Source organism: Xiphias gladius, chromosome 17 (genome assembly GCF_016859285.1).
Source record: "Xiphias gladius isolate SHS-SW01 ecotype Sanya breed wild chromosome 17, ASM1685928v1, whole genome shotgun sequence".
In the NCBI taxonomy this organism is placed as follows: Eukaryota; Metazoa; Chordata; class Actinopteri; order Istiophoriformes; family Xiphiidae; genus Xiphias; species Xiphias gladius.
The window spans coordinates 24,270,306-24,287,475 of record NC_053416.1 but is presented as its reverse complement, the minus strand read 5'-3'; the positions used below and the strand labels follow the sequence as shown (position 1 = coordinate 24,287,475).

The window sequence follows — 17,170 nt, the reverse complement described above, 5'->3', positions numbered from 1 at the left end:
GTATACTCATTTGCATCAGCCACAATTTGACACTGTACTTTAAAAAACCAGGGGAGGGTTTACCTGCTGCTAAACTCTCACCAGCATGGTGCTAAGCCCCTGCGTGCCAATGGTGACCTAGTGCACACAGACATGTTGGTGCCTCAGAGACGACTCATGGAGCCTGCTGCTCCACTTTCCTCTGTTGCCAGACAATCTGCAAAAACGGTGGAGCTGCGCTGTATCTTACTTTTAAGTGTGAAGTGCAGCAAATATGACCAGAGAGAGAGAAAATGGCCATTGGAAAAAGCAGAGTAGGGTGTCAGGTCTCTTTATTCGGCAGGAGCTGGTGGAGGTTCTAGTGCCAGTTAAGGGGGTGGATGTAGGTCAAGCCCTGTCTCCTCATAAGCACCAAGGTCAACACTGAATGGAAGGGAAGGTGGCTTAGAGAGAAAGAGGCCCCGGATAAACCAAATTCGTCTGGCTCTTGTGCCAGCACTAGCCCCAGACGTGTAAACACAGTTACACAAGCACACAGCTCCTCTGTGCTACCCCTAGGTGTGTGTATGTGTGTGTGTGGGTGTGTTTGCTCTTTCGACATGCAGTTATACAGAGGTTCAACTCTGATGGGCAACCAAATGATATACGTTACAGGTTCCTCTACCGTAGGCTCTCTCTTGTGTATGTGAGCAACAGGTGTATCTAGGTGGGCAGCAACTGATGTCAAGTCCTAGCAGGTGATCACCTTTATTCAAGTCTGTCTAACAAGACAACTCTGCACGTAATCAGAAAAGCCTCTGAGGTGATTTGGAGTTTGATTCCCACTGGGGCCATCTGTAATGCCCCCCCAAGTCTAAAAGTAATAGAGTCTCGTAGTACAAATAAACAAATCCTACATTACGATTTCAATATTTGTCAAATACAACTCATTTATACAAAAGTCAAGTAGGAAAGTAAGCATTACAAAAGTGTGAAAGTTACAATGAGCTCAACTCGCTCTTTGTTTGTAGTAGATACAAGGAAACATATGCTCATCTGGATCATTCTCCCTTTCTAAAGCCTCGGTTATCCATCCAGACAAATTGTGCCCTTAGCAACTAATGCAACAGTCTTGTGTAATGCCTTACTTCCTCCAGCACATGACAAGTTCATTTTATTAAAGCTGAGGAATACAGTATGTTTTGGCCTGCGTTATAATAACATCACAGTGAGATGAGGAGCACAACATTAGAGAATTAGTCACACTTGGCTCCGTAGAGGGTATAGAGAGAGTATATTTCTGTGAAAACAAGATGGGAAATTAAGTTGCTTCTTCATAGTTGTCTGAGATCCTGCGTGAAGCCTGGAAGTCTTTCTTGTCAGATACAGTATTATATTCTTATCAGGGGGCAGAACATCTTAACAAATCCCCAGATTAAGTTTCTTATTATTATCTCAAGCTTAGTATTTACAGTACATGACATTACGGTAATTTGTCATCATTTTACAAAATGCTTTTTACTTTTGTTGAATTTATTGAAATGGGATTCAATTTAGCGTTTTGATGTAACATTTAAGATTTAGATAACTAACAGACAACAAAAACTACACAAGTTTTGAAACAGGAGCCAAGTTTACTGAAAACAAAAATACAAAACCAGCCTGGAATTTAAGGAATAGATAAAAACCCTCATTTTCACACCTCACTTTGTGTCACAGCACATGCTCTATGGAAATAATCTATCATAACAGGCTTAAACTAGCCTTAAAGAACCCGAGGGAAACAGTGCCTCTCCATGACTGTCTAGTTCTGCAAATATACTGAAAAGCAGAGCTCAATATTCTGAAAAAGTAAAAAGTGATTGACTCATATGTACCAAGACTGGCATTTGGCTAGCTAATGCAGTTTTAACAAAGTGGGATGGGATCCTGATTTACCCAGCCATATGGTAAACATATCCAGGGGGCAGAAATGTTAACGTACTAGCATAAAAATACTCTGAGGCAGAGACAGTAGCTTGCTCTAAAGTGAGACAGTGAGACAGTGAGCCAGCGTGGTTTTAAAACAGCAGGGCGGCTGTAGCGAGTGAGTGAGGACACATGCAACACAAATCCTAGTTGCCAGCTCACTCTGGACATGAATCACTCTGGACACGAAACGACCTTTCCCTGACATATGCTGGTATCAGTGATTGAGAATTGAGAAGATGACTAAACCTGCTCAGTTCGTCACCACAGTCAAACAGGGTGGAAACTTGTGGCCGGCCTTTCCAAAATTCAGATAAGGGCGAGAATCCCTGGAGCTGCGCTGCTCGGTCTGACATGACCTCAACCCCTTTTTGACCTTGGAGCGATTACCCAATTGAATGACGGCCCCTGCAGCTGCATGCAGGCCTGTGGCGAGCGTCTCCACCCCCTCATCCTCGTAGACATACAAGGTCGGGAGAGAGGGTAGGGGGTGAGGCTGGGTGAAGGGTGTCACATGATTGGATCTCCTTCTGGAGAGTTACTTAAAAAGCCTCCTCAGCAATCAGGTCAAGGTCGTGCTCTAGCCTTAATACCAAAGGAAAAGAGAGAAGTCTGTGAATGTGTGTTTGTTTGTATGGACGAGCGCACAAAGACAGATGAGAGGGAGGAGGAGTGACTACGTTCTCCTCTACATGTTCAGCAGTCCTGGGTCCTTGATAACTTGAAAACACAAGCTATGATTCTATTAGCTGTATTAATCTTCCTGCCTAGTGGACACTTTTATTCAAAGTCACTTACACAATTATCACTCTTGCACATCTCTTTCCATTTCGACAGCTGGATATTTACAGGAGAAATCCAGGTTAATTGCCTTTGCTCAAGGGCAAAGGGTGAGCATGAGTATGAGCCAGCATTCTTCTGGTCACCAGTCCATTTTCCCTAAGTAATAGGTCATATGGCTGCCTCTAGTCATCAGCCCAGTGTTCTCCATCTTCTCTCGAATGGCCTCTCTACTACTGGGAGCCTTCTAATACAGTTATGAGAAAGCTGCACTTCTGAACCACAGTCTTTCGGTCTGTTTAGTCTGCTCTAGTGAAGATGTACTGAATAACGCCACCTCACTAATGGATTTACAAGTGGGCTACAGGTTCACAAAAGGACGGCGTGTTTCAGAGATTCAAGAGACCACTTCCATTGAAAGAGGGGGAATGGGGTTATGCCAAACGTCCTCAGTCCTTCTTTTTTTTGGTGTGTGAGCGCATTCATTTTTTAATTTAGAAATGTGCCACATATTTAACCACGCTCTGTTAAAAGATATTTATTGAAAGTGCAATGAGTCATTTATGCATTCGTTGACAAATTTAAAATGGAGTGAAGAGAATCTGAAATGTCAGAGCCATCAGAAAGCTGGTCTTCAATGAACAATGAAGTATTATTTTTGATGAACAACAAATTGTCTACTTTGGAATAACATGCAAAAATTGAGGTATTTCAGGGGGGACTCAGTGACATTCCTCCATTGGAAACCCGGATACTGTGCTGCAGATCTATCTGAACTCACACAGCTCCGACTCTCCACGGCCATCCGCATAGGTCCCTTGTTGCCCAGCAACAATTCAGCTCATCAGTAGAAGCCAAAAAGTTACACAATTACAGTTCAAGCCAAAAGAGCATTTTGGGGTGTGCAGCACGTAACATCTTTCAGCAAGTTATATCCGACGTCTATAAAGATGTGGGTCTGAATGAAAGAGGAAGTGGGGAAACCCCAACTCTTGCATTTTCCACACATCCTGCAAAGCCAAGCAATGTGAAAGTATGTGAGTGTTCACAGGGTTACACTGACAAATAACCCAAATATTGACAGTAGGATGGTGTACTATGAACTCTGAAGTGTTGTTGAGCTGGTGGCATGCAAGAGCAGCTCTCAGGTACAAAGTTTAATGATGCCTGAATTTCCCCGAACTTCACCCTTTTTGCAATGGAAATAAATCCCCGGGACACAACCTCGGAGCACATACTGCATATGCATCCCCCGCTCCCTCGTTTCCTCCCTCCCCTCTCCCCTGTCGTCCTGTGCAATATATCCATCATTCATTCATAAATTCTGAAAACTCCTCTTTAGTTAATTGCCTGGGAAAATTTAATTTCAAACGAAAGCTTTTAAAAGAGAAAGATATAATTAAGTTGCAGGGATCTCTCTGCCCCCTCCTTGTCCAGGGGGGCCGAGGGGACATGTGCTGTGAGCTGTGCAGCTCTGCACTGCACTGCTCCGTGTCAGGGAAGTCATACACCCATGTTTAAAGCAGAATGTTACGTAAAGCCTCCCCCTCTGCACAAGCTTACTGCACCAGACGCTGTGTCCTTGCCTGGGCTGCTCAAGGTTCCCAAAAGGACAGGCTGCTAAGAAGTTGGGAAGGACGGGGCCCTGTGATAGCCTGCAAAGGGGGGGGGGGGAGCTGCTGCCTGTGACAGCCTTGGACTTTGAATTCAGCGCCAGACAGGCTCATGCATCAATCCCTCAACTTACAAAGACAAGCCACTAACCTTGACGAGGCCAGGGACTCTTCAGGAATGAATGGCATTTTCACTTAGCCCCGGCTTCTCCCCTGCACTCCTGCCACATAACCTGGTTAAAATAAGACACAGTTGAATAGCAGCTGACCTCAGTCTCTGGACTTTTTGACCCGTTGCTCTAGCCTCCAACCCCTAGGCTTCTTAGACCACGCCAGGGACATATGCAATAACACAACACAAATAGCATTTTATCACACAAGGTGCAGCTTGTCTGATGCCTGTCAAAGGCTGGTCTGTTGGAGTGAGGCATGAAGCAAGCCCATGTGAATCCACGTATGATATGATCGTTGGGATCAAGACCTGTATTATCACAGACTCAATTACAAATATCCTCTGACTGTTGCAGCGAAACAATTCCAACAAAAGCAACATGCAGAGAAGTATCTGCCATCTTTATACTTTGTATTCCTCTGTAAGAAAACAAGGCAGAAGCTCTCTATCACATGTGCTCACAGGCTGGGTATGCCTCCTATCTATGAGCGTCTGTCCTCATTCCCCTCGCAGCCTGCCCTCTCTGTCACGCTTGTGACATTGGCCTGCTTGTGGCAGAGCAGAGACCTTCCCCTGGTCTGACTGCAGCATCCTGGCAGCACGCTCACCACAGTGGTAGAGAAACCTTCCTACTGCACCTCTACAGCCCGGGGCAGCAGCTCTGCTACAGGAGCAAGAGAGGGAGAGGAAGAGAGAGAGGGAGGGAGGGAGTCAGTTCCACTCCACTCCTCTGCTGTGGCCACACCAGCTTGGCCAGGAAAAGAGTCAGCTCCTCTCATATCACCCAGGAGGTCTGCTACACCACAGTTCATCTCCTCAGTCTTTACTAACGAATCAGAGGAGAGGGACAGTGGAGATTTAGTGTTAAGCTGGTATCTCTGTAACCACGGTACAAGGTAGCTTGATGCTGTCACCCTGCTCTGCTTCATCGATTGTCACAGTTAGGCTTCCACAGCTGTTGTTTTCGAAACAGTCCGATGCTTCACGTGGTTGACCCGCATCATTGTTCTCTTTCAGGCTCCTTCCCATTTCACGAGCAGTTTCCAGCAAAGTCTAAATAATTCACGGCAATTGCAATCAGCAGCGATCAATTGTTGTTGATAATTGAGTGGCCTGTCATTGCGCCAAGGCCAAGGTGAAGCGTCAAGGCAGAGGGGTGAAGAGTTGGAGGTGAGGGTGAAGGGAGGAGGAGGAGGAGGAGGTGGGGCGGGAGTTATTCAACAGATGAGCTCTGGCTAGTATAGCTCTCAGGGGTTACAGCGGAGGAGTCCATCTTTCTTCCTCGCAATTCGTCATTCCAGCCTACGTCCAGGAGCGATGGCTGTAAAGGCGCAGTGAGCAGTTCCTGCCTTGTCATCAAAATGAGTCCCATTGACTTTGGTTGCCTTCTGTTCATGGCAGAAGCACCAACAGGAGCCGGACTGATTGCCTCTGAATGAGACAGTGTTGCTATAACTGAGAGCCCTCACTAAAACCCTATGTTCTAAGCGGCACACGGGAAGAAAAATAATCTGAAACTGCCCACACAATGATCTTATTTTAGAAATCAAAAATCAACTTCAGTGCTGTTGTGCTTTCATTTCTGATGTGGTTTCATTCAGTGGGTCTTCTAGTGGCAGAATATTCTGAGAAAATAAACTAATAATACATTCTGATTAGTAAATAGTACAAGTTTACACATGCCTCTTTATGTATCTGCTTTCACTAATTTATGATCTGCTTGGAATAGTGGAGCTCCAGTGTTAATTTTAAAGTCTGTATTGCATATTCATTTCTCAGACTCATTTGTGTTGGCTTTAGTGGTTTTCAGTCGCTTCATCAATCTGTGTATGTAAGTCATCCTCGCTCACGCCTTGACATTTTAGCCTCGTCTTCATTATATCCATTACAAGGCCTTTCCTATTTCAATTTTATGCAATCTGGCCCTGTTGCAGTATCAAGAAGCGATACTGTGTGTACGTGAAATCCACTTATAGATATGAGGTGTGGAGGAGGCGGCACAGAGTCAATATACTAAGGCGTGCTAACATCCTCTTAATAGCAAGATGCTAAAAACTGATTATTACACTTTAATCAAGTACCACATGGACTAGTCTTGTATTGTTTTTTGGTCTTGTCAATTTGCGATAAGCGTTTTAGTTCGACTATGAAAATTAACAGCACAACTGTTGTGGTGTAAATCTCCGCTGTAAGAGTGTCGAGTATTGTTATTAGTAGAAAATAGCTACTGAATAAACAAACAAACAAAGAGAACAATAAAATGATTTGGCTTAATGCATGCTACACAGAAATATTACGCAGCCCAAACAATTAGACAAATGAGCTCGTGGCCAATAGGTCTCTGGTTTGATTCCTCGGTGGGCTGACAAAGTACAGGCCTGTAAGTGGATGAGAAATGCACCTCTCTCCCTCAACATCTACTGTCAAAGTGCCCTTGAACAATGTTCGGTGGCCAACAACACAAGTGCTGGGCAGCTCCCAGGTCTGTAATATATCAAAAACTCTGCAGTAAATGCATGACACTCGTTCTTGTAGATTGCACATTAGTTTGTTTATTCGCAGAGTATCTCAGCAATCAAAAAGCAGGATGCCGCCCTCACTTTTGCCTGCCTTGTGTCTCTTGCTATTGTGACTGACAGATTTACAAACAGTGGGCTCTGAGTTGGCACAGTGGTAGTAGATAGAGAGGCTGTTAGTAGAGATAAATGCCTGGGCATGTACTCCTGTATCTGGGGCATCATCCTATATAAAAATATACTATTACATCAAATAATTTAAAGGAGAATAGAAAGTCACGGACCAGCAACAAGCATTGTGATTCTGAAATGACCTAATGTTTTTCATACTGTAAGGAAATACGTCACTATAAAACACAACTGCAAATAAGACGTGCAGCACAAGAGCCCACATGCATGAACACAATCACACACACACACACACACACACACACACACACGTCAAAACATGCCACCTTCATACAGCAGCAGTGTTGTTTTGATGGCAGATAAGATTTGCTGTCGTGAAACGCAACCAGTGGATAAGGGTGAAGAGTGCAGAGTCCAGTCTTGTGACTGTTCAGCAGCCTCAACGTAATTTGCATTTGGCCATTTGAATGTCCTCTGGTTCTGTTGCAGACTGCTGCACAACACTCAACAGCAGCTCCTTGGACAATAGCAGATGGCTCAGTCACATCAAGCCACATCCAATACAGAGAATGCTTTGAGTTACGGCACGGCTGGTCAGACCACTCAACCAAAAGTACCTTTTAAGTGCAACTTTAAAGTTGGGCTATAAATGTGCAGGTTTTAGTTATCTCTGGCAACAGAGGACAAGCAGAACTACCCTGAACATCTTGTGTAAGTTCAGGTCAAATAATTAAGCAGCTTAAATGCTCAACAAAAGAAAGGCTAAAAGGCAGACCCCCAGACACAGACAGTATTTAGACGGCTTTAAAAAAGTTTAACTTTTCCCCCACATTTTTTTTTTTTTTTGTCAGTCTAAGTTACAGCGGTTCTCTGAAAGGTAGCACATTAACTGAGCAAACCTTTTTTATCCTCATATCACGACATCCAAACAGGCTGCTGCTAGGAAGCTTTGTAAATTGCCCTTTTAGAGCCTGAACTGAAGATGTTCTCTGCCCTCTTTCCTGTAACTCGCAGCAAACTTCAGCCCCTGACCTTTGGCCTCCACACTGATCCAAAGTCCAATGAAGCAATAGGACATTTCAGGAAATGGAACACCTACGCAAAGGCCACTGACAGATACTGAAAAACAACCAAGTCTATGAACTCTATTAAAACATATCTGACATGATGACACAGTGATGTGACAGGCTGCAACTGACCGACTTCAACCAGCTGCATCTTGGTCTGCAGACTGAACTAATATCCTTCCAAAAACTTAAAAAGGGATCAGCCAGTGGTTTCAGACAAGTTGATTTTTTTAGGTAACAAGTCAAAACAAAATGACCGTGAATGTGGATCTTTCACTATGCCATGAATCCAGACCACGGCTGTTAAGAGTGCATTAAAAGGTCAAACGTTACCTTGATACTGATTATGTTATAGACTTGTTGTAGCAACAATGCTTTGTAACATTTTTAAACATCTTCGCATACACTGTATTTACTATACATGCTTTGGAGTTACTGCCACTGTCGCTGCATCCCCCTGAGTGGTTATGCAATGTAAAATATAGAAAATGACATCACAGGAAATAAACAAATATATGCGAGGCACATTTAAGACTCTTGAAGACATTAATCCAATTTAGAGTCAATGTCCAGAACTAGAGTTACGGCCTCTTGGTTGTACGTCTGCCAACCAGTCAAGTTGCAGTTTACATCCATGTCTCCCAAGACTCATATGATATATGTAGTGAAGACTGTGAAGGAATTTAATGAAAGGTATTTTTGTATTTTATGATAATTAGCTCATGAATTCTTGAGTTACGGCAAAAAACATGTTTTGTGAGGTTAGAGTGAATCTGCGACCTTCGACCTTTGACAACCAAATTCTAATCAGTTCACCCTTGAGCCCAAATGAATATTTGTGCCAGATGCAATGAATTTCCCTCCAGGCGTTCCTGATATATGGCATTCACAAGACTGGGACGGACGCGAGGTCACAGTGACCTTGACCTTTGACCACCAAAATCTAATTTAGTTCATCCTTGAGTCCAAGTGAACGTTTGTGCCAAATTTGAGGCAATTCCCTCAAGGCATTCCTGGGACATTGCGTTCATGAGAAAGGGAACGGGCGTATGGATGGACAACCCGACAACACAATGCCTCCGGCCAGAGGCATAAAAATTACGAATGGAAAGCTCACGGTGACATGTGTGTCTGGGCAACCGTGGAGATTTCTCATGAAGTTGCCGAATGCATCCAGGACAAAGCTGTACTTTGACACCTCTGAACCCCTATTTATGACTCAAGCTCAACATACTGTATAACTGCACTTAGGTCCATGTCAGGGCCTTGAGGTTCACTCAGAACCCTTCATGATCTTTTAAAGGAACAGGCCTTGCCAATAGTAATTCACAGACCAGTGCCACTGTGAAGTGTTTCCCATTGGTGCTTCGAGCACTTCTTTCAAAACAGGAGGCTGCCTGCGGTTATGACCCAACGTGATGAACTACATTAATCTGTACTAACGCGACGTTACAACTCCGATGACCTGGGCAGCCCCGTCGTATGCGCCGCTGTGAAACTCAGCAATGGGGGTGACGAGATCCATTCCCTGCTCGTGGGCTATGCCAGTGGCGTTGAAGAGGCAGCAAATGCTCGGCTTCATCTGATCCCGCCGCGGTCAGTCCGCGAGGACAACATCGGTGAATGGGCCACATTTACACAGAAAAAACACCTCCATTCCGGGCCAAACGCACTGGCCGTGGGGCAGCCAGGGAATTCAGACAGCGGGCTTAGGGGGCTAAATCAGGAGCCTGTAACACCGCGCGCGCGCGCGCACACACACACACACACACACACACACACATACACACACACACACACAGGTTTATCGTCCACTTCTTCTTTATGCAGCGATTTCAGCTCTATATCCATATGCGCCTCTGCTCTCCTTACGACACACACACACACACACACACACAGCCCTTTTCCATCCTCGGAAAAACACGCTATTATCTGCCACGGTCGTCGACAGCGCGTCCCGCACGCAGCCCAGCCGCGTTTTTTTTTTTCTCCCACCCACGGCGGTAATGGCAATTCTCCACATATGACAGTGCGTTTATCTGTAGCGCATAGATCTCCTACCTGCGTTGTCCACCGCACGGTCAGCCGGAGAGGCGCATCGTTATTATTCGACAGGAGGCAAATCCAATGAAAAATGGTCGCATCTGTCTTGACACTCTGGGCAGGAAAGGGACAGCGGGGCAGGCTTTTGGCAACAAAACAAAAAAAAAAAATCACAAATTTTAGTCCGAAAAACGCCTCGTATGTTTGTGCTTCGACCGTGAGCGGGCTGAGGCGTGTAGCGCGTAGTCTGTGCGAATTGTTTATTCTCGGATTCTCCTCGCTGTGGAGAAGTGAGCTGAGACAGCCACACTCCTCCTCCTCTGCCCGCCGCTGACACCACCCTTAAAGGAACAAGCCTTCGCTCTGCTGCTGCCCACACACTCCCACTGCCAGTAAGGGACAATCAAAGACAGATAAACACTAATCCTGATCCTAATAATAATATGACCAATGTTCATTTTGTTGTCATTACTAACTCCTAACTATTTTTGTACATTTTAGTTGTCATTTAATTGCTTCATATAGTTAATGTAAGTAGCAGTTGTTATACTAGTAACAGATACTATCAGCGGGGACAATGCCATTAGTCTTGAAACAGTACTTGCCAGTAATGACCAAAAGTACCGGGGCCACTAACACTAGGGTACTAATAGGTACAGTAGTGCCAGAAGCTGTATCAGCAGTAGCCTATAAAATACTGTATTTTGGCGCCCTTGTAAAACACAAGATCCTCCAAAAAAGGCTTACAGTGAACATCAGCAGGACGCGGAATCACGGAAGCTAAGAATGACCACTGACTCTGCATTCATATTTTAGTTTACTAGTTATGGGGAGTACGATTCACCTTGTGAGAACAGGTGCGTAATGCTCTGGGAGAGCTGTCTAGAGTCTAAAAAAAGGAACCCTAATGACGTCATCTGGGTTATCTCAGTTTGTGGGGCATGGAGTGTGAAAGACATGGGCATTTCCCAGGTAGGTAAAGTGTAATGAAAATGCAGTTAAATTGCATTATGGGAAATGTAATATCCGGTGTTTTTGGATCGTCATCCATAGTAAGGAGTAAAAATCCGATTACCTAAGCATCAGCTACATGTACTTTGACCTAATGTGTGAGTCTAACATGTCTCCCGACTTTGTGGAAGTGCAGTAATAAATCACTGGAATGCCCCATTAGGGCTGCACATTTTTAGGGGCTGCTCATGTAGGACATTTACTGTAACCTTATTAACGTAAGGGAGGATAATCCTAAACTCACTTTTGTTTTACATTTCTGGAATAAAGATTCTTCCACGTTATCTGGCCAACATGAAACTTAATGGTGACAAATAGACATTACATTATGTATTATATCACAGAAGCTTTGTACATCACCTCCACATGTTTTGTTTTCTTACACAGTGAAATAACTATTAATGGGAGGACTGAGGTCAAAAATCTTCGTGGAAACTACACACTAATTCTTTAACTCGCCTCCCTTATGACAAAAGCAAGTTATTAAAATGGCTTTTCAGTTAAATGCAGGATTACGTAGGGAGTGCCCAAACGACCCTTTCAGTCGGCATCTCTAAACAAACCATTAGGCCTCTCCTTGGGTCAGGTCCAACATATGAGAGTTAAAAGAATAGATCTGCCACAGTGGCAGAGATTTACTACCTGCCTCAGCACACAGAGACCAAGTGGAGAAAATGACCAACATAAACGACATCGAGGTGTCCTTGAACAAGGCACTGAGGCAGCTCCCAGGTGTGAACGTGTGTCAGTAAAGTGTGAAGCAGGGTGTCATTCGCAAACAGCAGATGTCCTCGTGGAAACTTTGGAAATGACTTAAATGACTTGAAATATCACTTCATTTCTCTTCACTCTTCTTTATGCTGAAATGGTTGTCACAGTAGACCATTAGCGGTGTAACTCTGAACTTATGATTGTGCTCCAAGTATCTTTTTTTCTTTTCTTTCCTTCCCGACATCTTGTGCTAATCTGTGCTATCAGGTCCACTGGCCTGCGGTCTGTCATCTCAACATGGCCTTGAACAAAATGTCTCTAAGGACCTGGGGAACATCAGTGTTCTCATGAATAAGAACACAACAACATAACCTACTTCTACCCATCCCTGTCTGTGTTTCCCTTTTCAAATGCAGAATAGGGCGTAGAGTGTGTGTGTGTGTGTGTGTGTGTGTGTGTGTGTGTGTGTGTGTGAGTGTGTGTGTGATAGAGAAAGTTTGTGTGCTTGTGGGGGGTGGCTCCTCCTCCTCCTCCTCCCTCTGCTCTGCTATAACATCATGCTGTGTTATTGGCCACTTGTACTCAGCCAGTTGGATACTGTGCCTCCTAACCTGCTGTAACCCCAGCGTGGTGTTTAAACAGTAATTCAGTTCATTGCCAGCAGTATAAACAGAGGTGGCACTCAACATGTCATTCAGGTAAATTGGATAGTTTTCTTTTACAAGGTTGTTGTTCAGAATAGGTGTTACCTGCAATTTGCATTTTGAGTACAACAGCAGTTAAAAGTCTGATCAAAGTCCTCGCCAAAGTGCTATTCATAAAAAGTTGATGCTGCTGTGTTTATTGTTGTTGTCTAATTGCACCACGAGTGCTGCTCAGGACATTATTTTAGTGTTGAGCGGTTTCGCCTTAAGTCAGCCTTAAGTTAGATGAGCATGACGGGCCTAGTAATTTGGATGGTATCTCACCTTGTAACCTCTGAACTGGCGTGACCTTTCATCTCTAAACTCTCACCCTGAATGCCACATAAATGGAGATACAATATCCTCCCTTTCATTCCTTCCCCCAGCCAGAACATGCTGAACTTTGCCCTTGAAGCTTTTCACAGAAATGTGGTTCAGGAAAACTCTGTCCTTTGACCTGAACTATAGGGATAGATTGTGGCTAACAAAAAAGTCTGGGGCCTTTTTGAAACCATTTTGTCATGATTTTATTTATGTATGTGGTTTAACACACTCTGTTAAGAACTAAGGAAAAGAAGGTTGGGTACAGATGTTAACGGGCTGGTTGCAGTGTTTGGCCTGATACAGCTGTGTCCAGGGACAAAAGAAGTGAAGAAAATTGAAAAAGTGTGGCGCATTATAAAAGGGAAGGTTAACAAGCGTTTAAACATCATGAGTAGATGGACTCTGATGTTTTACAAGAACGACTTTTCACAATCTTGTTAACACAGTGTCGTATTAAGTGTGTAACACATTGCTGGACTGGGATTTTCTAACAGATTTTTATCAAAATAATCAAATCCAGTGAGAGTACAGGGAAAATGATCGATTCAAATTCCAGGTGTTTTTTTTTTAACAACAGACAAAGGGGGACTGGTGAAACAAATAAAGTCTTATCCTTATGTAGAATACACTTTCTCTAATTAAAGAATGGCAGACTTTAGCTAATTAAAATAGGAGTGTTTTGTGAAGCTACATTTAAAAACTAGAAGCAGAAATACTTTGGCTGACAAACACATTTCCAGACAACAGATTTTCCTGAGTATAATACTGTAATATAGCCAGTTCATCTGTGATTCACCTTTCGCATCGGCATGAGTTCACCAAGCAGTTACTGGGGCAGATTATCATTCAAATCTTTGATGGGATATGCAGATTTGACTTGTTCCTCCATCCAGGAATAAAGTAATCTGACCCCAGCCCTCTTGAAAATCAGTTCTCTATACACTCATACTGTACTCCACTGAATATTTCAAGGTAAAGGAAAAAAAAAAGATGGAAAACATATGAATGTTTGGGCAAAGGTCAGCTCTGCAGTGGTGTTCTCTTGGCCCAGCAGTGCAAACAGAGGCGAGTTTAGATTCAGACGCCTGATTGTCTCAGAGGGAGGGAGCCGGAGTGTCAGGAGACATTAACCCCCCACCTTTGACCTCTGCTCCCCAGTTTCAACTGCAGTGTCTCCCAAGGTTTGGAGTAAGGGAGGGCCTTCTTGGGGAGGAGGCAGGTGCGAGCTGCAGTGGGAGGGCCCGCTGGAAGTCACACCATACTGTAACCTTTGAACTGGAATGAGTATGGGGTGAATGTGACATTCCCCACATATACAGCTGCAGGGAAGGTTCTACTAAAAACCATATAACACAGCAAAACCTGCCCACGGAGAGACAGATGAGGTATATTCCATTTCTTCCAAGTCCTCCATTGTTTTGCTTGAATAAAACCCAGCAGAGGCCACGTATTTAATTCAACAAAGAAATAAAGGAATAAACAGGTAAACCTATCGTAGCACTCCATAATTCATTGTAACTTCATTGTATGAATCAGGTACTAATAAAATACTGAGTTGTTCCAAATGATACTTAAAATAAGGTACAGTGAATACCCAGTTGTTACTCATCTTTTCCTGTCAAGTCGTCTTGTTCCCCATAGTCTTGTTTTCTTTCACTGTACCTACGTTTAAGTATCCGAAGGAACCATTCACTACTTTATTGGTACCTGATTCATGCAATGAAATGACGCTGTAAATCATGTGCTATATAATAAAGTGTTACCAAGTCTACATTCACTTGTTAAAGTAATTTTGACAAGGTCATTGCATGAACTTGCTGAACGTTGAGCAACGTCATGAAAGTGCCATCCTTACTACAGCCTCAACACTGGCCTTATGATGAGTGGATTATTCATTAACGAAGGAAACTGTCTTTATTGGTGCAACAAACTATGGATGGAGAAGAAAATCCATGACCTCTGTTCAAAATAAACAGACAAGAGTGATTATGACTGGATTATGGCAGACATGCTAAACAGCCATCTCAGTCGTCTCAGTAAATATTCCACTTTTGTCCTTGAAGTGTGTCAGGGAGATGAGACTGTATCTGATAGACAAGATAGATAATTCCAGTACAACGCAGCACTGCGGTAAGAGAGGAGATACGTGAAAGTCACAGCTGCCACTGTCCGAAAAGGTGTGCCAAAGTACTGAATAGGATGACCCCATCTCTCCCTTTTCACATTATTTTCTCATCAGACTCACAATAAGTACAATTATTTAAATTTGCAATGCTGGGGAAAAATGCTCCGTGTAAGCAACATTATATCTGACTGAGGTCATCATGGGACGTTGAGAAATGTCTTCTGGGGCACTGACGCTCAGACAGTTGATACTTCGGTCACTGTCCAGGTATGTCAGTGTTATTTAGTGCAGCAGCTCCGTGTTGAGTTTCTCTGGAGAGCCAGTGAGCCGACTGAAAGGATCCACTCACAGCGCGGTGCTCCGTGAAGGGATATCACGATGTTACCTTCACAATAGGGATGGTGTCTGCTTTCCCATTCAACAGTTTCCTCAGTCTGCTCCTGGTGCAGAGGAAAAATAGGCTTCATAAACACCTATGGTATCGGAAAAAAAAATCTCCAAGGCCATCCTGCCTGGAGCTGTTTTTGTAAGGTGTGAATGTGAAACTGCAGAGCTGTTATTGAATAGTCTACCTGACCTGAACTCACATGGCATGTAAAGTTTAGGGGTGAAACAACTAGCTTGTGCCAAAAAGGACATCCCCACTCATTAACATCGCTGTTCATTTTTTCATTTTGCTTTTACCCAGCAGAGCACATGTTCTGCCAGGGAATCAATTGTAAGGCTGCTGACAGCAGTGGGAATGTTTACATCTCCCTACGCCTGTCCTCATATCTAATGCTTAACCCATACTCACTTGCTCTGAAATAGAAAAATCAAGAGGAATTTTGGAGTTGTTTTTGGATAACTGTCAAAGAATGGGAAAACAGGTCACTGCGTAACCGTGGCTGCCTCTGTGTGAGAGCACAGCTTTGGGTGTGTGTGTGTGTGTGTGTGTGTGTGTGTGTGTGTGAGAGAGAGAGAGAGAAGGAGAGAGAGAGAGAGAGAGAGAGAGAGACAATTCACGCATGTGAATAGGAACACAGGCAAGACTAGGCCGGCTCCTGTGTGGGTGAGTTGCCTCACGTCCCCCTGTACATGGACTGGCCCTGCATCTTGTTGACCTAGTTGGTGCTCTTTGACTAATCCCTGTCGATTCTGCGGGTGGTCTGGGAGGAGCTCTCCTCCAGTTTCCGCTGCATTTGAATATCAGATGGCAAAGGCGGGGCCTAGTGGAAAAAAGCATCTCCTAACTGCCAAGGGATTTGACTGGAGCGCCTGCCAACATAACACGCAATGTTTTTTTAGTGCTCCCTGCACCTCCTCTTTCTCTCTCTCTCTCTCTCATATGCAACCATGGGTCTTCTTCTTTCATCCACTTGACAGACATTAAAGGCACCCACATTTTTTGCCCATTTTGACCCTCTAGTTCAAAGCGACACCGACACTTTCGGTGTGTGTTTTCTGAGCGATTAGAGGTCCGGTTGTAGTCCCGATCATGTAACTGTCCACACCACAGTATTCAGCCATCAGTGCTGGTCCCTCAGCTTACACATGTAACAAGAGTTTTCCCACTGACACACAGCTGACATGCTTTCTTCTTGTATGAGGATTTATTACTCATGTTTGGGTGATCCAATTAGTCATTCACCTTGTGGTTTATGGCTCTTTTAACACATTCATTCACTCAGTATGGACCATTTGCAAGCATAATGAGTCACAGATATGCTGTTACTGCATATACCAGCAGTTTTCTGTAAAAGACCTTTAGAATAATGTTAGGCTGCGTGTGACAGTATAAAAACAAGCCTCACTTTGAAGGCAGTACCAAGTTTTGATTGTGGACATATGATGTGCAGGATTGTTTAACATGTGTGTGACAAATGCAGCAGCAGAGTACCAATTAATCCATAGTCAAAGCTGCTGTGTTGATGCTGGTTTTACACTGGACAAGCTGCTTTGTTTGACTGAGGCTTTACTGGGAGGACACAGCAGGGGCTGAGCTCAAGAGTCAAATATCAGGGACAGAGGCACCTTACTGTCCCTGCTGCACTCTCACACATGCACCTACACACACACACACACACACAC

At 44.0% G+C, this 17,170-nt stretch overlaps 1 protein-coding gene across 2 annotated transcripts in view; it reads right to left on the bottom strand.

The window, feature by feature from the left end:
* The window catches only part of nrip1b (nuclear receptor interacting protein 1b), a 34,598-nt gene extending 24,052 nt beyond the window's left edge, over window positions 1–10,546 (bottom strand). Inside the window, exon 1 of one of the 2 annotated variants that reach the window (XM_040150209.1) lies at window positions 10,265–10,546. The gene's annotated coding sequence lies outside the window, so the exon portion shown is untranslated. Of the gene's footprint in view, window positions 1–4,470; window positions 5,089–10,264 lie in introns of those variants that run through there. The other variant, XM_040150213.1, reaches the window with a different exon arrangement.
* Window positions 10,547–17,170: the final 6,624 nt, after the last annotated feature.